Source organism: Mustelus asterias (genome assembly GCF_964213995.1).
Source record: "Mustelus asterias chromosome X unlocalized genomic scaffold, sMusAst1.hap1.1 SUPER_X_unloc_4, whole genome shotgun sequence".
NCBI classification, from domain to species: Eukaryota; Metazoa; Chordata; class Chondrichthyes; order Carcharhiniformes; family Triakidae; genus Mustelus; species Mustelus asterias.
The window spans coordinates 59,525-81,757 of record NW_027595349.1 but is presented as its reverse complement, the minus strand read 5'-3'; the positions used below and the strand labels follow the sequence as shown (position 1 = coordinate 81,757).

General features: G+C 51.7%; 1 protein-coding gene across 2 annotated transcripts in view; it reads right to left on the bottom strand.

Moving 5' to 3' along the window:
• LOC144491334 (calcitonin gene-related peptide type 1 receptor-like) overlaps positions 1 to 21,243 on the bottom strand; it is a 282,765-nt gene extending 261,522 nt beyond the window's left edge. For both annotated transcript variants that reach the window (XM_078208995.1, XM_078208996.1), the window contains exon 1: positions 20,964 to 21,243. The gene's annotated coding sequence lies outside the window, so the exon portion shown is untranslated. The remainder of the gene's footprint in view (positions 1 to 20,963) is intronic.
• Between the last annotated feature and the right edge of the window lie 990 nt (positions 21,244 to 22,233).

Sequence of the window (22,233 nt, the reverse complement as noted above, 5' to 3'; positions counted from 1 at the left end):
CAGCACGGGGTTAGATACAGAGTAAAGCTCCCTCTACACTGCCCCCTTCAAACACTCCCAGGACAGGTAGAGCACCGGGTTAGATACAGAGTAAAGCTCCCTCTGCACTGTCCCCATCAAACACTCCCAGGACAGGAACAGCACGGGGTTAGATACAGAGTAAAGCTCCCTCTACACTGTCCCCATCAAACACTCCCAGGACAGGTACAGCACGGGGTTAGATACAGAGTAAAGCTCCCTCTACACTGTCCCCATCAAACACTCCCAGGACAGGTACAGCACGGGGTTAGATACAGAGTAAAGCTCCCTCCACACTGTCCCCATCAAACACTCCCAGGACAGGTAGAGCACCGGGTTAGATACAGAGTAAAGCTCCCTCTACACTGTCCACATTAAGCACTCCCAGGACAGGCAGAGCACGGGGTTAGATACAGAGTAAAGCTCCCTCTACAATGTCCCCCATCAAACACGCCCAGGACAGGTACAGCACGGGGTTAGATACAGAGCAGAGCTCCCTCTACACTGTCCCCATCAAACACTCCCAGGACAGGTACAGCAGGGGTTAGAGACAGAGTAAAGCTCCCTCTAAACTGTCCCCATCAAACACTCCCAGGACAGGTACAGCACGTTGTTAGATACAGAGTGACGCTTCCTCTACACTGTCACCATCAAACACTCCCAGGACAGGTACAGCATGGGGTTCGATATACAGTACAGCTCCTTCTGCACTGTCCCCATCAAACAGTCCCAAAACAGATGCAGCACGGAGTTAGATACAGAGTAAAGATCCCTCTGCACTGTCCCCATCAAACACTCCCAGGACAGGTACAGCACAGGGATGGATCCAGAGTAAAGATACCTCTGCACTGTCCCCCTCAAACACTCCCAGGACAGGTTCAGCACAGGGTTAGATACAGAGTAAAGATCCCCCTGCACTGTCCCCATCAAACACTCCCAGGACAGGTACAGCGCGGGGTTAGATACAGAGTAAAGCTTCCTCTACACTATCCCCCATCAAACACTCCCAGGACAGGTACAGCACAGGGTTAGATACAGAGTAAAGCTCCCTCTGCACTGTCCCCATCAAACACTCCCAGGACAGGTAAAGCATGGGGTTCGATACAGAGTAAAGCTCCCTCTACACTATCCCCCATCAAACACTCCCAGGACAGATACAGCACAGGGATGGATACAGAGTAAAGATACCTCTGCACTGTCCCCCTCAAACACTCCCAGGACAGGTTCAGCACAGGGTTAGATACAGAGTAAAGATCCCTCTGCACTGTCCCCATCAAACACTGCCACGACAGGTACAGCGCGGGGTTAGATACAGAGTAAAGCTCCCTCTGCACTGTCCCCATCAAACACTCCCAGGACAGGTAAAGCATGGGGTTCGATACAGAGTAAAGCTCCCTCTACACTATCCCCCATCAAACACTCCCAGAACAGGTACAGCACGGAGTGTGGTACAAAGTAAAGCTCCCTTTTCACTGTCCCCATCAAACACTCCCAGGACAGGTACAGCACAGGGTGAGATACAGGGTAAAGCTCCCTCTACACTGTCCCCATCAAACACTCCCAGGACAGGTACAGCACGGGGTTAGATACAGAGTAAAGCTCCCTCTACTCTGTCCCCATCAAATACTTCCAGGGCAGTATAGCACGGGGTTAGATACAGAGTAAAGCTCCATCTGCACTGTCCCCGTCGCACACTCCCATGACAAGTACAGCACGGGGTTAGATACAGAGTAAAGCTCCCTCTGCACTGTCCCCATCAAACACTCCCAGGACCGGTACAGCACAGGGTTAGATACAGAGTAATGCTCCCTCTACACTGTCCCCATCAAACACTCCCAGGACAGGTAAAGCACAGGGTTAGATACCGAGTAAAGCTCCCTCTGCACTGTCCCCATCAAACACTCCCAGGACAGGTACAGCACGGGGTTAGATACAGAGTAAAGCTCCCTCTACACTGTCCCCATCAAACACTCCCAGGACAGGTACAGCACGGGGTTAGATACAGAGTTAAGCTCCCTCTACACTGTCCCCATCAAACACTCCATGGACAGGTACAGCACGGGGTTAGATACAGAGTAAAGCTCCCTCTACACTGTCCCCATCAAAGACTCCCAGGACAGGTACAGCACAGCGTTAGATACAGAGTAAAGGTCCCTCTCCATTGTCCCCATCAAACACTCCCAGGAAAGGTCCAGCACGGGGTTAGATACAGAGTAAAGCTCCCTCTACACTGCCACCTTCAAACACTCCCAGGACAGGTAGAGCACGGGGTTAGATACAGAGTAAAGCTCCCTCTGCACTGTCCCCATCAAAGACTCCCAGGACAGGTATAGCACGGGGTTAGGTACAGAGCAAAGCTCCCTCCACACTGTCCACATTAAGCACTCCCAGGACAGGTACAGCACGGGGTGAGATCCAGAGTAAAGTTCCTTCTGCACTGTCCCCATCAAACACTGCCAAAACAGATGCAGCACGGGGTTAGATACAGAGTAAAGCTCCCTCTGCACTGTCCCCACCATACACTCCCAGGACAGGTCCAGCACGGGGTTAGATACAGAGTAAAGCTCCCTCTGCACTGTCCCCACCAAACACTCACAGGACAGGTACAGCACGGGGTGAGATACAGAGTAAAGCTCCCTCTACACTGTCCCCATCAACCACTCCCAGGACAGGTACAGCACGGGGTTAGGTACAGAGTAAAGCTCCCTCTACACTGTCCCCATCAAACACTCCCAGGACAGGGACAGCACGGGCTTTGATACAGAGTAAAGCTCCCTCGACACTGTCCCCCATCAAACACGCACAGGACAGGTGCAGCACGGGGTTAGATACAGAGCAAAGCTGCCTCTACACTGTCCCCATCAAACACTCCCAGGACAGGTACAGCACGGGGTTAGATACAGAGTAAAGCTCCCTCTACACTATCCCCGATCATACAGTCCCAGGACAGGTGCAGCACAGGGTTAGATACAGAGTAAAGATCCCAGGGTTAGATACAGAGTAAAGCTCCCTCTACACTGTCCCCCATCAAACACTCTCAGGACAGGTAAAGCATGGGGTTCGATACAGAGTAAAGCTCCCTCTACGCTATCCCCATCAAACACTCCCAGGACAGGTACAGCATGGGGTTAGGTACAGAGCAAAGCTCCCTCGACACTGCCCCCATCAAACACTCCCAGGACAGGCACAGCACGGGGTTAGATACAGAGTAAAGCTCCCTCTACACTGTCCCCATCAAACACTCCCAGGACAGGTACAGCACGGGGTTAGATACAGAGTAAAGCTCCCTCTACACTGTCCCCATCAAACACTCCCAGGACAGGTACAGCACAGGGTTAGATACAGAGTAAAGCTCCCTCTGCATTGTACCCATCAAACACTCCCAGGAAAGGGACAGCACGGGGTTAGATACAGAGTAAAGCTCCCTCTACACTGCCCCCTTCAAACACTCCCAGGACAGGTAGAGCACCGGGTTCGATACAGAGTAAAGCTCCCTCTGCACTGTCCCCATCAAACACTCCCAGGACAGGTACAGCACGGGGTTAGGTACAGAGTAAAGCTCGCTCCACACTGTCCACATTAAGCACTCCCAGGACAGGCAGAGCACGGGGTTAGATACAGAGTAAAGCTCCCTCTGCACTGTCCCCATCAAACACTCACAGGACAGGTAAAGCATGGGGTTCGATACAGAGTAAAGCTTCCTCTACACTATCCCCCATCAAACACTCCCAGGACAGGTACAGCATGGGGTTCGATATGCAGTACAGCTCCTTCTGCACTGTCCCCATCAAACAGTCCCAAAACAGATGCAGCACGGAGTTAGATACAGAGTAAAGATCCCTCTGCACTGTCCCCATCAAACACTCCCAGGACAGGTACAGCACAGGGATGGATCCAGAGTAAAGATACCTCTGCACTGTCCCCCTCAAACACTCCCAGGACAGGTTCAGCACAGGGTTAGATACAGAGTAAAGATCCCCCTGCACTGTCCCCATCAAACACTCCCAGGACAGGTACAGCGCGGGGTTAGATACAGAGTAAAGCTCCCTCTGCACTGTCCCCATCAAACACTCCCAGGACAGGTAAAGCATGGAGTTCGATCCAGAGTAAAGCTTCCTCTACACTATCCCCCATCAAACACTCCCAGGACAGGTACAGCACAGGGTGAGATACAGAGTACAGCTCCTTCTGCACTGTCCCCCTCAAACACTCCCAGGACAGGTTCAGCACAGGGTTAGATACAGAGTAAAGATCCCCCTGCACTGTCCCCATCAAACACTCCCAGGACAGGTACAGCGCGGGGTTAGATACAGAGTAAAGCTCCCTCTGCACTGTCCCCATCAAACACTCCCAGGACAGGTAAAGCATGGGGTTCGATCCAGAGTAAAGCTCCCTCTACACTATCCCCCATCAAACACTCCCAGAACAGGTACAGCACGGAGTGTGGTACAAAGTAAAGCTCCCTCTGCACTGTCCCCATCAAACACTCCCAGGACAGGTACAGCACGGGGTTAGATACAGAGTAAAGCTCCCTCTACACTGTCCCCATCAAACACTCCCAGGACAGGTACAGCACAGCGTTAGATACAGAGTAAAGCTCCCTCTCCATTGTCCCCATCAAACACTCCCAGGAAAGGTACAGCACGGGGTTAGATATCGAGTACAGCTCCCTCTACACTGCCACCTTCAAACACTCCCAGGACAGGTAGAGCACGGGGTTAGATACAGAGTAAAGCTCCCTCTGCACTGTCCCCATCAAAGACTCCCAGGACAGTTATAGCACGGGGTTAGGTACAGAGCAAAGCTCCCTCCACACTGTCCACATTAAGCACTCCCAGGACAGGTACAGCACGGGGTTAAACACAGAGTAAATCTCCCTCTGCACTGTCCCCATCAAACACTCCCAGGACAGGTACAGCACTGTGTTAGATACAGAGTAAAGCTCCTTCTGCACTGTCCCCATCAAACACTGCCAAAACAGATGCTGCACGGGGTTAGATACAGAGTAAAGCTCCCTCTGCACTGTCCCCACCAAACACTCCCAGGACAGGTCCAGCACGGGGTGAGATACAGAGTAAAGCTCCCTCTACACTGTCCCCATCAACCACTCCCAGGACAGGTACAGCACGGGGTTAGGTACAGAGTAAAGCTCCCTCTACACTGTCCCCATCAAACACTCCCAGGACAGGGACAGCACGGGCTTTGATACAGAGTAAAGCTCCCTCGACACTGTCCCCCATCAAACACGCACAGGACAGGTACAACACGGGGTTAGATACAGAGCAAAGCTGCCTCTACACTGTCCCCATCAAACACTCCCAGGACAGGTACAGCACGGGGTTCGATACAGAGTAAAGCTCCCTCTACACTATCCCCGATCATACAGTCCCAGGACAGGTGCAGCACAGGGTTAGATACAGAGTAAAGATCCCAGGGTTAGATACAGAGTAAAGCTCCCTCTACACTGTCCCCCATCAAACACTCTCAGGACAGGTACAGCATGGGGTTAGGTACAGAGCAAAGCTCCCTCGACACTGCCCCCATCAAACACTCCCAGGACAGGCACTGCACGGGGTAAGAAACAGAGTAAAGCTCCCTCTACACTATCCTCCATCAAACACTCCCAGGAGGTTTACAGCACGGAGTGAGGTACAGAGTAAAGCCCCCTCTGCACTGTCCCCATCAAACACTCCCAGGACAGGCACAGCACGGGGTTAGATACAGAGTAAAGCTCCCTCTACACTGTCCCCATCAAACACTCCCAGGACAGGTACAGCACGGGGTTAGATACAGAGTAAAGCTCCCTCTACACTGTCCCCATCAAACACTCCCAGGACAGGTACAGCACAGGGTTAGATACAGAGTAAAGCTCCCTCTGCATTGTCCCCATCAAACACTCCCAGGAAAGGGACAGCACGGGGTTAGATACAGAGTAAAGCTCCCTCTACACTGCCCCCTTCAAACACTCCCAGGACAGGTAGAGCACCGGGTTAGATACAGAGTAAAGCTCCCTCTGCACTGTCCCCATGAAACACTCCCAGGACAGGAACAGCACGGGGTTAGATACAGAGTAAAGCTCCCTCTACACTGTCCCCATCAAACACTCCCAGGACAGGTACAGCACGGGGTTAGATACAGAGTAAAGCTCCCTCTACACTGTCCCCATCAAACACTCCCAGGACAGGTACAGCACGGGGTTAGATACAGAGTAAAGCTCCCTCCACACTGTCCCCATCAAACACTCCCAGGACAGGTAGAGCACCGGGTTAGATACAGAGTAAAGCTCCCTCTACACTGTCCACATTAAGCACTCCCAGGACAGGCAGAGCACGGGGTTAGATACAGAGTAAAGCTCCCTCTACAATGTCCCCCATCAAACACGCCCAGGACAGGTACAGCACGGGGTTAGATACAGAGCAGAGCTCCCTCTACACTGTCCCCATCAAACACTCCCAGGACAGGTACAGCAGGGGTTAGAGACAGAGTAAAGCTCCCTCTAAACTGTCCCCATCAAACACTCCCAGGACAGGTACAGCACGTTGTTAGATACAGAGTGACGCTTCCTCTACACTGTCACCATCAAACACTCCCAGGACAGGTACAGCATGGGGTTCGATATACAGTACAGCTCCTTCTGCACTGTCCCCATCAAACAGTCCCAAAACAGATGCAGCACGGAGTTAGATACAGAGTAAAGATCCCTCTGCACTGTCCCCATCAAACACTCCCAGGACAGGTACAGCACAGGGATGGATCCAGAGTAAAGATACCTCTGCACTGTCCCCCTCAAACACTCCCAGGACAGGTTCAGCACAGGGTTAGATACAGAGTAAAGATCCCCCTGCACTGTCCCCATCAAACACTCCCAGGACAGGTACAGCGCGGGGTTAGATACAGAGTAAAGCTTCCTCTACACTATCCCCCATCAAACACTCCCAGGACAGGTACAGCACAGGGTTAGATACAGAGTAAAGCTCCCTCTGCACTGTCCCCATCAAACACTCCCAGGACAGGTAAAGCATGGGGTTCGATACAGAGTAAAGCTCCCTCTACACTATCCCCCATCAAACACTCCCAGGACAGATACAGCACAGGGATGGATACAGAGTAAAGATACCTCTGCACTGTCCCCCTCAAACACTCCCAGGACAGGTTCAGCACAGGGTTAGATACAGAGTAAAGATCCCTCTGCACTGTCCCCATCAAACACTGCCACGACAGGTACAGCGCGGGGTTAGATACAGAGTAAAGCTCCCTCTGCACTGTCCCCATCAAACACTCCCAGGACAGGTAAAGCATGGGGTTCGATACAGAGTAAAGCTCCCTCTACACTATCCCCCATCAAACACTCCCAGAACAGGTACAGCACGGAGTGTGGTACAAAGTAAAGCTCCCTTTTCACTGTCCCCATCAAACACTCCCAGGACAGGTACAGCACAGGGTGAGATACAGGGTAAAGCTCCCTCTACACTGTCCCCATCAAACACTCCCAGGACAGGTACAGCACGGGGTTAGATACAGAGTAAAGCTCCCTCTACTCTGTCCCCATCAAATACTTCCAGGGCAGTATAGCACGGGGTTAGATACAGAGTAAAGCTCCATCTGCACTGTCCCCGTCGCACACTCCCATGACAAGTACAGCACGGGGTTAGATACAGAGTAAAGCTCCCTCTGCACTGTCCCCATCAAACACTCCCAGGACCGGTACAGCACAGGGTTAGATACAGAGTAATGCTCCCTCTACACTGTCCCCATCAAACACTCCCAGGACAGGTAAAGCACAGGGTTAGATACCGAGTAAAGCTCCCTCTGCACTGTCCCCATCAAACACTCCCAGGACAGGTACAGCACGGGGTTAGATACAGAGTAAAGCTCCCTCTACACTGTCCCCATCAAACACTCCCAGGACAGGTACAGCACGGGGTTAGATACAGAGTTAAGCTCCCTCTACACTGTCCCCATCAAACACTCCATGGACAGGTACAGCACGGGGTTAGATACAGAGTAAAGCTCCCTCTACACTGTCCCCATCAAAGACTCCCAGGACAGGTACAGCACAGCGTTAGATACAGAGTAAAGGTCCCTCTCCATTGTCCCCATCAAACACTCCCAGGAAAGGTCCAGCACGGGGTTAGATACAGAGTAAAGCTCCCTCTACACTGCCACCTTCAAACACTCCCAGGACAGGTAGAGCACGGGGTTAGATACAGAGTAAAGCTCCCTCTGCACTGTCCCCATCAAAGACTCCCAGGACAGGTATAGCACGGGGTTAGGTACAGAGCAAAGCTCCCTCCACACTGTCCACATTAAGCACTCCCAGGACAGGTACAGCACGGGGTTAAACACAGAGTAAATCTCCCTCTGCACTGTCCCCATCAAACACTCCCAGGACAGGTCCAGCACGGTGTGAGATCCAGAGTAAAGTTCCTTCTGCACTGTCCCCATCAAACACTGCCAAAACAGATGCAGCACGGGGTTAGATACAGAGTAAAGCTCCCTCTGCACTGTCCCCACCATACACTCCCAGGACAGGTCCAGCACGGGGTTAGATACAGAGTAAAGCTCCCTCTGCACTGTCCCCACCAAACACTCACAGGACAGGTACAGCACGGGGTGAGATACAGAGTAAAGCTCCCTCTACACTGTCCCCATCAACCACTCCCAGGACAGGTACAGCACGGGGTTAGGTACAGAGTAAAGCTCCCTCTACACTGTCCCCATCAAACACTCCCAGGACAGGGACAGCACGGGCTTTGATACAGAGTAAAGCTCCCTCGACACTGTCCCCCATCAAACACGCACAGGACAGGTGCAGCACGGGGTTAGATACAGAGCAAAGCTGCCTCTACACTGTCCCCATCAAACACTCCCAGGACAGGTACAGCACGGGGTTAGATACAGAGTAAAGCTCCCTCTACACTATCCCCGATCATACAGTCCCAGGACAGGTGCAGCACAGGGTTAGATACAGAGTAAAGATCCCAGGGTTAGATACAGAGTAAAGCTCCCTCTACACTGTCCCCCATCAAACACTCTCAGGACAGGTAAAGCATGGGGTTCGATACAGAGTAAAGCTCCCTCTACGCTATCCCCATCAAACACTCCCAGGACAGGTACAGCATGGGGTTAGGTACAGAGCAAAGCTCCCTCGACACTGCCCCCATCAAACACTCCCAGGACAGGCACAGCACGGGGTTAGATACAGAGTAAAGCTCCCTCTACACTGTCCCCATCAAACACTCCCAGGACAGGTACAGCACGGGGTTAGATACAGAGTAAAGCTCCCTCTACACTGTCCCCATCAAACACTCCCAGGACAGGTACAGCACAGGGTTAGATACAGAGTAAAGCTCCCTCTGCATTGTACCCATCAAACACTCCCAGGAAAGGGACAGCACGGGGTTAGATACAGAGTAAAGCTCCCTCTACACTGCCCCCTTCAAACACTCCCAGGACAGGTAGAGCACCGGGTTCGATACAGAGTAAAGCTCCCTCTGCACTGTCCCCATCAAACACTCCCAGGACAGGTACAGCACGGGGTTAGGTACAGAGTAAAGCTCGCTCCACACTGTCCACATTAAGCACTCCCAGGACAGGCAGAGCACGGGGTTAGATACAGAGTAAAGCTCCCTCTGCACTGTCCCCATCAAACACTCACAGGACAGGTAAAGCATGGGGTTCGATACAGAGTAAAGCTTCCTCTACACTATCCCCCATCAAACACTCCCAGGACAGGTACAGCATGGGGTTCGATATACAGTACAGCTCCTTCTGCACTGTCCCCATCAAACAGTCCCAAAACAGATGCAGCACGGAGTTAGATACAGAGTAAAGATCCCTCTGCACTGTCCCCATCAAACACTCCCAGGACAGGTACAGCACAGGGATGGATCCAGAGTAAAGATACCTCTGCACTGTCCCCCTCAAACACTCCCAGGACAGGTTCAGCACAGGGTTAGATACAGAGTAAAGATCCCCCTGCACTGTCCCCATCAAACACTCCCAGGACAGGTACAGCGCGGGGTTAGATACAGAGTAAAGCTCCCTCTGCACTGTCCCCATCAAACACTCCCAGGACAGGTAAAGCATGGGGTTCGATCCAGAGTAAAGCTTCCTCTACACTATCCCCCATCAAACACTCCCAGGACAGGTACAGCACAGGGTGAGATACAGAGTACAGCTCCTTCTGCACTGTCCCCCTCAAACACTCCCAGGACAGGTTCAGCACAGGGTTAGATACAGAGTAAAGATCCCCCTGCACTGTCCCCATCAAACACTCCCAGGACAGGTACAGCGCGGGGTTAGATACAGAGTAAAGCTCCCTCTGCACTGTCCCCATCAAACACTCCCAGGACAGGTAAAGCATGGGGTTCGATCCAGAGTAAAGCTCCCTCTACACTATCCCCCATCAAACACTCCCAGAACAGGTACAGCACGGAGTGTGGTACAAAGTAAAGCTCCCTCTGCACTGTCCCCATCAAACACTCCCAGGACAGGTACAGCACGGGGTTAGATACAGAGTAAAGCTCCCTCTATTCTGTCCCCATCAAATGCTTCCAGGGCAGGGATAGCACGGGGTTAGATACAGAGTAAAGCTCCCTCTGCACTGTCCCCATCGCACACTCCCATGACAAGTACAGCACGGGGTTAGATACAGAGTAAAGCTCACTCTGCACTGTCCCCATCAAACACTCCCAGGACCGGTACAGCACAGGGTTAGATACAGAGTAATGCTCCCTCTACACTGTCCCTATCAAACACTCCCAGGACAGGTAAAGCACAGGGTTAGATACCGAGTAAAGCTCCCTCTGCACTGTCCCCATCAAACACTCCCAGGACAGGTACAGCACGGGGTTAGATACAGAGAAAAGCTCCCTCTACACAGTCCCCATCAAATACTCCCAGGACAGGTACAGCAGGAATTAGATACAGAGTAAAGCTCCCTCTACACTGTCCCCATCAAACACTCCGAGGACAGGCAGAGCACGTTCTTAGATACAGAAGAAAGCTCCCTCTCCACTATCCCCATCAAACACTCCCAGGACAGGTATAGCACGGGGTTAGATATAGAGTACAGCTCCTTCTGAACTGTCCCCATCAAACACTCCCAGGACACGTTCAGCACGGGGTTAGATACAGAGTAAAGCTCCCTCTGCACTGTCCCATTCAAACACTCCCAGGACAGGTACAGCACGGGTTTAGACACAGAGTAAAGCTCTCTCGACACTGTCACCATCAAACACTCCCAGGACAGGTACAGCACGGGGTTAGATACAGAGTAAATCTCCCTCTACACTGTCCCCATCAAGCACTCCCAGGACAGGTACAGCATGGGGGTAGATACAGAGTAAAGCTCCCACTACACTGTCCTCCATCAAACACTCCCAGGACAGGTACAGCACGGGGTTAGATACAGAGTAAAGCTCCCTCTGCACTGTCCCCATCAAACTATCCCAGGGCAGGTACAGCACGGGGTTAGGTACAGAGTAAAGGTCCCTCTACACTGATCCCATCAAACACTCCCAGGACAGGTAGAGCACGGGGTTAGATACAGAGTAAAGCTCCCTCTACACTGTCCCCATCAAACACTCCCAGGACAGGTACAGCATGCTGTTAGATACAGAGTAAAGATCCCTCTACACTGTCCCCATTAAACACTCCCAGGACAGGTACAGCACGGTGCGAGGTATAGGGTAAAGCTCCCTCTGCACTGTCCCCATCAAACACCACCAGGACAGGTACAGGACGGGGTTAGATACAGCGTAAAGCTCCCTCTGCACTGTCCCCATCAAACACTCCCAGGACAGGTACAGCACAGTGTTAGATACAGAGTAAAGCTCCCTCTGCACTGTACCCATCAAACACTCCCAGGACAGATACAGCACGGTGTTAGGTACAGAGTAAATCTCCCTCTACACTGTCCCCATCAAACACTCCCAGGACAGGTACAACACGGGGTTAGATACATAGAAAAGATCCCTCTATACTGTCCCCATCTAATACTCCCAGGACAGGTAGAGCTCAGGGTTAGATACAGAGTAAAGCTCCCTCTACACTGTCCCCCATCAAACAGTCCCAGGACAGGTACAGCACGGAGTGAGATACAGAGTAAAGCTCCCTCTGCACTGTACCCATCAAACAGCCCCAGGACATGGACAGCACGGTGTTAGATAGGGAGTAAGGCTCCCTCTGCACTGTCCCCATCAAACACTTCCAGGGCAGGGACAGCACGGGGTTAGATACAGAGTAAAGCTCCCTCTGCACTGTCCCCATCAAACACTCCCAGGACAGGTACAGCACGGGGTTAGATACAGAGTAAAGCTCCATCTACACTGTCCCCATCAAACACTCCCAGGGCAGGTACAGCACGGTGTTAGATACAGAGTAAAGCTCCCTCTCCACTGTCCACATTATGCACTCCCAGGACAGGTACAGCACGGGGTTAAATACAGAGTGCAGCTCCCTCTGCACTGTCCCCATCAACCACTCCCAGGACGGGGACAGCACGGGGTTAGATACAGAGTAAAGCTCCCTTTACACTGTCCCCCATCAAACTCTCCCAGGACAGGTACAGCACGGGGTTAGATACAGAGTAAAGCGCCCTCGACACTGTCCCCATCAAATACTCCCAGGACAGGTACAGCACGGGGTTAGATACAGAGTACAGATCCATCTGCACTGTCCCCATCAAACACTCCCAGGACAGGTACAGCACGGGGTTAGATACAGAGAAAAGCTCCCTCTACACAGTCCCCATCAAATACTCCCAGGACAGGTACAGCAGGAATTAGATACAGAGTAAAGCTCCCTCTACACTGTCCCCATCAAATACTCCCAGGACAGGTACAGCACGGGGTTAGATACAGAGTACAGATCCATCTGCACTGTCCCCATCAAACACTCCCAGGACAGGTACAGCACGGGGTTAGATACAGAGAAAAGCTCCCTCTACACAGTCCCCATCAAATACTCCCAGGACAGGTACAGCAGGAATTAGAAACAGAGTAAAGCTCCCTCTACACTGTCCCCATCAAACACTCCGAGGACAGGCAGAGCACGTTCTTAGATACAGAAGAAAGCTCCCTCTCCACTATCCCCATCAAACACTCCCAGGACAGGTATAGCACGGGGTTAGATATAGAGTACAGCTCCTTCTGCACTGTCCCCATCAAACACTCCCAAAAGAGATGCAGCACGGCTTTAGATACAGAGTGCAGCTCCTTCTGAACTGTCCCCATCAAACACTCCCAGGACACGTTCAGCACGGGGTTTGATACAGAGTAAAGCTCCCTCTGCACTGTCCCATTCAAACACTCCCAGGACAGGTACAGCACGGGTTTAGACACAGAGCAAAGCTCTCTCGACACTGTCACCATCAAACACTCCCAGGACAGGTACAGCACGGGGTTAGATACAGAGCAAAGCTCTCTCGACACTGTCACCATCAAACACTCCCAGGACAGGTACAGCACGGGGTTAGATACAGAGTAAATCTCCCTCTACACTGTCCCCATCAAGCACTCCCAGGACAGGTACAGCATGGGGGTAGATACAGAGTAAAGCTCCCACTACACTGTCCTCCATCAAACACTCCCAGGACAGGTACAGCACGGGGTTAGATACAGAGTAAAGCTCCCACTACACTGTCCTCCATCAAACACTCCCAGGACAGGTACAGCACGGGGTTAGATACAGAGTAAAGCTCCCTCTACACTGATCCCATCAAACACTCCCAGGACAGGTACAGCACAGGGTTAGATACAGAGTAAAGCTCCCTCGACACTGTCCCCATCAAACACTCCCAGGACAGGAACAGCATGGGGTTAGATACAGAGTATAGGTCCCTCAACACTGTCCCCATCAAACACTCCCAGGACAGGGACAGCACGGGGTTCGATACAGAGTAAAGCTCCCTCTACACTGTTCCCATCAAACACTCCCAGGACAGGTACAGCACGGGGTTAGATACAGAGTAAAGCTCCCTCTACACTGTTCCCATCAAACACTCCCAGGACAGGAACAGCATGGGGTTAGATACAGAGTAAAGCTCCCTCTCCACTGTCCCCCATCAAACACTCCCAGGACAGGGACAGCACGGGGTTACATACAGAGTAAAGCTCCCTCTACACTGTCCCCATCAAACACTCCCAGGACAGGTCCAGCACGGGGTTAGATACAGAGTAAAGCTCCCTCTACACTGTTCCCATCAAACACTCCCAGGACAGGTAGAGCACAGGGTTAGATACACAGTAAATCTCCCTCTGCACTGTCCCCATCAAACACTCCCAGGATAGGGACAGCACGGGGTTAGATGCAGAGTAAATCTTCCTCTGCACTATTCCTAACAAACACTCCCAGGACAGGTACAGCACGGAATTAGATACAGAGTAAAGCTCCCTCTGCAGTGTTCCCATCAAACGCTCCCAGGACAGGTACAGCACGGGGTTAGATACAGAGTAAAGCTCCCTCTACACTGTCCCCATCAAACACTCCCAGGACAGGTACAGCACGGGGTTAGATACAGAGTAAAGCTCCCTCTACACTGTCCCCCATCAAACACTCCCAGGACAGGTACAGCATGGGGTTAGATACAGAGTAAACCTACCTCTACACTGTCCCAATCAAATACTCACAGGACAGGTCCAGCACGGTGTTAGATACAGAGTAAAGCTCCCTGTACACTGTCCCCATTAATCACTCCCAGGACAGGTACAGCACGGGGTCAGATACAGAGTAAAGCTCCTTCTACACTATCCCCCATCAAACACTCCCAGGACAGTTACAGCACGGGGTTAGATACAGGGTAAAGCTCCCTCTCCACTGTCCCCATCAAACAATCCCAGGACAGGTCCAGCACGCGGTTCGATACAGCGTGGCTCAACGACTGGTGCAAGAGGGAGGGTTTTAAATTCATAGACAAGTTGGAAATCCTCGAGTCAGGATGGCAACTGTACAGAGAGGATGGGTTGCACCTTAACTGGAAAGGAGCAAATATCCCGGCTGGGAATTTTGCTAGAGTGTTTCGGCAGGATTTCAACTCGTGTGGCAGGGGGGTGGGGAACAAAACAGTAGGTCAGTAAATACTGAGGCTGGGGTTGAGCTGGGGGCCAGGGCAAGGCTAGCTAAGAAGAGGAGCACTCTGGAGGAGGAGGACCTGACTGGGCCTGGAGGTCTGGAGTGCATCTGCTTCAATGCGAGGAGCGTAACGGGTAAAACAGACGAACTTAGGGCCTTAATGCTTATGCGGAATTTGGATGTGGTTGCGGTGACGGAAACTTGGTTAAAAGAAGGACAGGACTGGCAGCTGAATATTCTGGGGTATAAGTGTTTTAGGCGAGACAGAGGAGGGGCTAAAAAAGGTGGGGGAGTAGCGATATTAGTTAAGGAGCATATTACCGCGGTGCAGAGGGTAGACAACTTAGAGGGGTCATGTGCTGAGTCGCTGTGGGTGGAACTCAGAAACAGGAAGGGTGCAGTCACTATGCTGGGGGTGTACTACAGACCACCCAACAGCCCACGGGAAGTGGAGGAAAGGATATGTCAGGAGATTCTGGATAGGTGCAGAAAAAATAGGGTTGTTGTAGTGGGGGACTTTAATTTCCCTGGCACAGACGGGAAAGTGCTTAGAGCTGGGGGTCCGGACGGGGAGGAATTTGTAAAATGCATACTGGAAGGTTCTTTGGAACAGTATGTAGATAGCCCGACTAGAGAGGGGGCTATACTGGACCTAGTTCTGGGAAATGAGCCCGGTCAGGTCTTCAAAGTTTCGGTCGGGGAACATGTGGCAAATAGTGACCACAACTCTGTTTACTTTAGGATAGTAATGGACAAGGATGAGTGCTGTCCTACGGGCAGGGTACTAAATTGGGGGAAGGCTAACTATAGCCAGATTAGGCAGGAATTGGTGGATGTTGATTGGGAGAGGATGTTCGAGGGTAAGTCCGCGTCTGGCATGTGGGAGTCTTTTAAGGAACTATTGATAAGGCTGCAGGACAGGCATGTGCCTGTAAAAAGGAAAGATAGGAAAGGTAGGATTCGAGAGCCGTGGATAACCAGGGAAATTGAGGATCTGATTAAAATGAAAAGGGAGGCGTACGTTAAGTCCAGGCAACTGAAAACAGATGGAGCTCTGGAGGAATACAGAGAGAGTAGGAAAGAACTCAAACGGGGAGTTAGAAGGGCAAAAAGAGGTCACGAAATGTTCTTGGCAGGCAGGATTAAGGAGAATCCAAAGGCATTCTATTCATACGTTAGGAATAAAAGAGTTGTCAGGGAGAAAATCGGACCTCTCAGGGACAAAGGAGGGGAATTATGCTTAGAACCCAAGGGAATAGGGGAGATCCGAAATGAATACTTTGCATCGGTATTCACGAAGGAGAGGGGCGTGTTAACCAGGAGTGTCTCGGAGGGAGGTGTTGACCCGTTAGAGAAAATCTCCATTACAAGAGAGGAAGTGTTAGGTTTTTTAGGGAACATTAAAACTGACAAAGCCCCAGGGCCTGATGGCATCTATCCTCGACTGCTCAGGGAGACGAGAGATGAAATTGCTGGGCCTCTGACAGAAATCTTTGTCGCTTCTTTGGACACGGGTGAGGTCCCTGAGGATTGGAGGATCGCGAATGTGGTCCCGTTGTTTAAGAAGGGTAGCAGGGATAACCCAGGAAATTATAGGCCGGTGAGCTTGACGTCCGTGGTCGGGAAGTTGTTGGAGAGGATTCTTAGAGACAGGATGTATGTGCATTTAGAACGGAACAATCTCATTAGTGACAGACAGCATGGTTTTGTAAGAGGGAGGTCGTGCCTTACAAATTTGGTGGAGATTTTTGAGGAAGTGACAAAAACGGTTGATGAAGGAAGGGCCGTGGATGTCGTCTATATGGATTTCAGTAAGGCATTTGACAAAGTCCCACATGGCAGGTTGGTTAAGAAGGTTAAGGCTCATGGGATACAAGGAGAAGTGGCTAGATGGGTGGAGAACTGGCTTGGCCATAGGAGACAGAGGGTAGTGGTCGAAGGTCTTTTTCCGGCTGGAGGTCTGAGACCAGTGGTGTTCCACAGGGCTCTGTACTGGGGCCTCTGCTATTTGTGATATATATACATGATTTGGAAGAAGGTGTAACTGGAGTAATCAGCAAGTTTGCGGATGACACGAAGATGGCTGGACTTGTGGATAGCGAAGAGCATTGTCGGGCAATACAGCAGGATATAGATAGGCTGGAAAATTGGGCGGAGAGGTGGCAGATGGAGTTTAATCCGGATAAATGCGAAGTGATGCATTTTGGAAGAAATAATGGAGGGAGGAGTTATACAATAAATGGCAGAGCCATCAAGAGTATAGAAACACAGAGGGACCTAGGTGTGCAAGTCCACAAATCCTTGAAGGTGGCAACACAGGTGGAGAAGGTGGTGAAGAAGACATATGGTATGCTTGCGTTTATAGGACGGGGTATAGAGTATAAAAGCTGGAGTCTGATGATGCAGCTGTATAGAACGCTGCACTACCAGAAGGACGTGGAGGCGTTAGAGAGAGTGCAGAGAAGGTTTACCAGGATGTTGCCTGGTATGCAAGGTCTTAGCTTTGAGGAGAGATTGGGTAAACTGGGGTTGTTCTCCCTGGAAAGACGGAGAATGAGGGGAGATCTAATCGAGGTGTACAAGATTAAGAAGGGGATAGATAGGGTGAACAGTGGGAAGCTTTTTCCCAGGTCGGAGGTGACGATCACGAGGGGTCACAGGCTCAAGGTGAGAGGGGCGAAGTATAACTCAGATATCAGAGGGATGTTTTTTACACAGAGGGTGGTGGGGGCCTGGAATGCGCTGCCAAGTAGGTTGGTGGAGGCAGGCACGCTGACATCGTTTAAGACTTACCTGGAAAGTCACATGAGCAGCCTGGGAATGGAGGGATACAAACGATTGGTCTAGTTGGACCAAGGAGCGGCACAGGCTTGGAGGGCCGAAGGGCCTGTTTCCTGTGCTGTACTGTTCTATGTTCTTTGTTCTTTGTTCAGAGTAAAGCTCCCTCTACACTGCCCTCATCAAACACTCCCAGGACAGATACAGCACCGGATTAGATACAGAGTAAATCTCCCTCTCCACTGTCCCCATCAAACACTCCCAGGACAGGTACAGCATGGGGTTAGATACAGAGTAAAGCTCCCTCTGCACGATCCCCCGTCAAACACTCCCTGGACAGGGACAGCACGGGGTTAGATACAGAGTAAAGCTCCCTCTACACTGTCCCCATCAAACACTCCCAGGACAGGTACAGCATAGGGTTAGATACAGAGTAAACTCCCTCTGCACTATCCCCCGTCAAACACTCCCAGGACAGGGACAGCACGGGGTTAGATACAGAGTAAAGCTCCCTCTACACTGTCCCCCATCAAACACTCACAGGACAGGTACAGCACGGCGTTAGATAGAGAGTAAAGCTCCCTCTGCACTATTCCCCGTCAAACACTCCCAGGACAGGTACAGCACGGGGTTAGATACAGAGTAAAGCTCCCTCTACACTGTCCCCCATCAAACACTCACAGGACAGGTACAGCACGGCGTTAGATACAGAGTAAAGCTCCCTCTGCACTATTCCCCGTCAAACACTCCCAGGACAGGTACAGCACGGGGTGAGATACAGAGTAAAGCTCCCTCTACACTGTCCCCCATCAAACACTCCCAGGACAGGTACAGCACGGGGTTAGATACAGAGTAAAGCTCCCTCTGCACTGTCCCCATCAAACACTCCCAGGACAGGTACAGCACAGGGTTAGATACAGAGTAAAGCTCCCTCTACACTGTCCCCCATCAAACACTCACAGGACAGGGACAGCACGGGGTTAGATACAGAGTAAAGCTCCCTCTACACTGTCCCCATTAAACACTCCCAGGACAGGTACAGCACAGGGTTAGATACAGAGTAAAGCTCCCTCTACACTGTCCCCCATCAAACATTCACAGGACAGGTACAGCACGGGGTTAGATACAGAGTAAAGCTCCCTCTACACTGTCCCTATCAAACATTCACAGGACAGGTACAGCACGGGGTTAGATACAGAGTAAAGCTCCCTCTACACTGTCCCCATCAAACACTCCCAGGACAGGTACAGCACGGGGTTAGATACAGAGTAAAGCTCCCTCTGCACTGTCCCCATCAAACACTCACAGGACAGGTACAGCACGGGGTTAGATACAGAGTAAAGCTCCCTCTACACTGTCCCCATCAAACACTCCCAGGACAGGTACGGCACGGGGTTAGATACAGAGTAAAGCTCCCTCTACACTGTCCCCCATCAAACACTCCCAGGACAGGTACAGCACGGGGTTAGATACAGAGTAAAGCTCCCTCTGCACTGTCCCCATCAAACACTCCCAGGACAGGTACAGCACAGGGTTAGATACAGAGTAAAGCTCCCTCTACACTGTCCCCCATCAAACACTCACAGGACAGGTACAGCACGGGGTTAGATACAGAGTAAAGCTCCCTCTACACTGTCCCTATCAAACACTCACAGGACAGGTACAGCACGGGGTTAGATACAGAGTAAAGCTCCCTCTACACTGTCCCCCATCAAACACTCACAGGACAGGTACAGCACGGGGTTAGATACAGAGTAAAGCTCCCTCTACACTGTCCCCATCAAACACTCACAGGACAGGTACAGCACGGGGTTAGATACAGAGTAAAGCTCCCTCTACACTGTCCCCCATCAAACACTCCCAGGACAGGTAGAGCACGGGGTTAGATACAGAGTAAAGCTCCCTCTACACTGTCCCCATCAAACACTCCCAGGACAGGTACAGCACGGGGTTAGATACAGAGTAAAGCTCCCTCTACACTGTCCCCATCAAACACTCCCAGGACAGGTACAGCACGGCGTTAGATACAGAGTAAAGCTCCCTCTGCACTGTCCCCATCAAACACTCCCAGGACAGGGACAGCACGGCGTTAGATACAGAGTAAAGCTCCCTCTGCACTGTCCCCATCAAACAGTCCCAGGACAGGTACAGCACGGGGTTAGATACAGAGTAAAGCTCCCACTACACTGTCCCCCATCAAACACTCACAGGACAGGTACAGCACGGGGTTAGATGCAGAGTAAAGCTCCCTCTACACTGTCCCCCATCAAACACTCCCAGGACAGGTACAGCATGGGGTTAGATACAGAGTAAAGCTCCCTCTACACTGTCCCCATCAAACACTCCCAGGACAGGTACAGCACGGCGTTAGATACAGAGTAAAGCTCCCTCTGCACTGTCCCCATCAAACACTCCCAGGACAGGGACAGCACGGCGTTAGATACAGAGTAAAGCTCCCTCTGCACTGTCCCCATCAAACAGTCCCAGGACAGGTACAGCACGGGGTTAGATACAGAGTAAAGCTCCCACTACACTGTCCCCCATCAAACACTCACAGGACAGGTACAGCACGGGGTTAGATGCAGAGTAAAGCTCCCTCTACACTGTCCCCCATCAAACACTCCCAGGACAGGTACAGCATGGGGTTAGATACAGAGTAAAGCTCCCTCTACACTGTCCCCATCAAACACTCCCAGGACAGGTACAGCACGGGGTTAGATACAGAGTAAAGCTCCCTCTACACGGTCCCCCATCAAACACTCCCAGGACAGGTACAGCATGGGGTTAGATACAGAGTGAAGCTCCCTCTACACTGTCCCCATCAAACACTCCGAGGACAGGTAGAGCACGGGGTTAGATACAGAGTACAGCTCCCTCTACACTGTCCCCATCAAACACTCCCAGGACAGGGACAGCACGGGGTTAGATACAGAGTAAAGCTCCCTCTACACTGTCCCCATCAAACACTCCCAGGACAGGTAGAGCACGGGGTTAGATACAGAGTAAGATTGATTGTTATTGAGGGAGTGTCCAGTGGGGCTCTGTAGGATAATGCTCAATCTTTCCATTGCTGAAGTTGAACTGTGACTTACTTGCTTTCTTTGTCCTTAGTGGAGATGCATCCCATGGATATGTCTTCCTCTGGATATGGAACGCTTGTGGTGTCTTGTCCTCAGCACCGCCCTGAGGCACTCGGAATGATGAGCAGGACGTCAGGGCTTTTGCATTCTTGAACACCGGCGTCTGTTTGGACAAAGGGATCGGTGGGGGTCGGGGGGTGGTTTTAACTGCTGCTCAGTCTATGGGCCACCTGGACACTGTCGCGTTGGGATCAGGGTAGTGCAGATATGAAAGTCTTAACTATCAGCAGAATGTGCAATGCACAACATCAACAAATCCGCCGCAGATGGATCAGAACCTCCCCCCCCCCCCGCCCCCCCCAGCTGCCCGACATTCCAGCATACTTTTCCAAAGCCTTGCACGAAACAGTGTCCGGAACCTTCCGCTTACTAAGAGCTCTCTTTGCTTCAACAAAGGGCTTTCTAAAATTAGGTGCAACATTCAGCACAAGGCAGGAAATGGCCTCCGGCTTTGCGATCTCTCCATCAGGGCTGTCACTCGGTGCCGTTTGATGAGAATCTGCTGTTGCCTGGAGACCAGCTGGAAGTCATTTCCTGCAAGACCTTTGACTTTTGCCCATGAGAATTTTCTTCACGGCAGAGGCTGGGCAGCTTTACCCTGGGAAATAACTAAGCTCTCACCAGCTCCGGCCCGCATGGGGAGCGGCTTGGAGGAGTTGGAGCCAGTGATTTATTTATTTTTGTCACCCCTGGCTTGGATTGGGGTGGGTGCTGGGTGGCACGGTGGTAAGCACGGCTGCCTCACAGCGCCAGGGACCCGGGTTCAATTCCTGGCTTGGGTCACTGTCTGTGTGGAATTTGCACGTTCTCCCCGTGTCTGCGTGGGTTTCCTCCGGGTGCTCCAGTTTCCTCCCACGGTCCAAAGATGTGCGGGTTAGGTTGATTGGCCAGTTTAAAAATTGCCCCTTAGAGTCCTGAGATGCGTAGATTAGAGGGATTAGCAGGTAAAATATGTGGGGGTAGGGCCTGGGTGGGATTGTGGTCGGTGCAGACTCGATGGGCCGAATGGCCTCCTTCTGCACTGTAGGGTTTCTATGATTCTATGATTGGACTGGCCATGGTAAATTGCCCCTCTGTCTTCCAGCCCAGGAAACTCAACATGGGCTGAGAATGAGCCCCGATGATGGAGACTGGGAACACTGTTCTGCTGTTGGACAGGGAGGAATGCACATTGCGGCATCCAGGTGTTGGGTCCAGGAACCCTCTCACCGTCTGGTAATGA